Source organism: Fukomys damarensis, unplaced genomic scaffold (assembly GCF_012274545.1).
Source record: "Fukomys damarensis isolate Sample0158 unplaced genomic scaffold, DMR_v1.0_HiC HiC_scaffold_20, whole genome shotgun sequence".
Classification (NCBI taxonomy): Eukaryota; Metazoa; Chordata; class Mammalia; order Rodentia; family Bathyergidae; genus Fukomys; species Fukomys damarensis.
The window spans coordinates 784,056-785,363 of record NW_022900932.1 but is presented as its reverse complement, the minus strand read 5'-3'; positions in this window follow the sequence as shown (position 1 = coordinate 785,363).

Sequence of the window (1,308 nt, the reverse complement as noted above, 5' to 3'; positions counted from 1 at the left end):
GGGGCCGGAGGCTGACCGACCTGGGCGCGCTTCCCCCTGCGCTGTCCTCCGGTGGGCTGGGCGGCGTCTCCTGCAGGGCGCCCTTCACTCTGGTTGTCTGCAGAATGAATGTGTGATCTCCCCGCCAAGTCCTGAAGCCGAGTTCTGTGCTCTTCTATGCTCTCTGTACTCACCAGGTTCCAGTTCCAAGAGACTATCTCAGAGCCTGGGCATCCTGGGAGAGGGCCGAGGGCAATGGAAGGAGGAGAGAAAATGTGTGGGCGTCGAGGAAAGACTAATGTACTGAGTCGTCTTTGATGTTAAATAAAAATAACACATTCTCTTTATCTGGCAGTATACAATGGAGTATTACTCTGTCATAAAGAAGATTAACGAGCAGGGAGGTAAATCTTGACAGCATAATCTTAAGTGAAATAATCAGACACACAAATTTAAATATCACATTGTTTCTCTTGGGGGAGAAACCGGAAGGGTAAATAAGAAGAAGAATGGAGGACGGATATTGGCAAGGAGAAGCACTTGCTAAACTGGGAGGGGAACAGGGAGGGGGAGGAGAAAGAGAAGAAAGGGAAAAGGGATTTTATTTTATTTATTTTATTTTTTATTTTTATGTTTTGGTTTTTGAGACAGGGTCTCACTATGCAGTTGAGACTGACCTGGAACTCACTATGTAGCCCAGGCTGGTCTCGAACTCACCGTGATCCTCCTGCCTCAGCCTCCCCAGTGCTGGGATTACAGGTGTTCGCCACCACACCCGGCAGAAAAGGGATTTTATTTTATTTATTTTATTTTACTTTTTCTTACCTGGGATTGAACTCGGGTCCTTGTGCTTGCAAGGCAGGCCACCGAACCGCTGAGCTAAATCCCAGCCCCTGGAAAAGGGATTTTAAATAATAATTTAGGGGGAGAAGTGGAAACAACTTTTGTAAATGTGAAAGGAAAGAAGGCTTAGAGGGAGGGGAGGGGATTGGGAAACAAAGAATTAAGATATATCGTGTACAGGTACAGATTCTCCACGACGAATGTGATCATTATGTGTGGCAAACGTGCAAATCACAAACAAATTAATTTAAAACACTGTAGAAACGCAAGGGTGATCACTACCTAGAAGAGAACTACAGGTCTGAAGCGAGCCCTGGAAAGCAGTCTTCCGAGCGCAAACCAGGAGAGCAAACAACGTTGCCCAGAAGAATGGAGCAAGGACGCGCCAGAGCTAGAAGACCGCAGGCAACGCGCGACCCCCTCGGGCTCCACTCTCGGGAGGCGGGGCTTCCAGATCCTGAGTCTCCTTCCCTCCTCCCCCTCCCC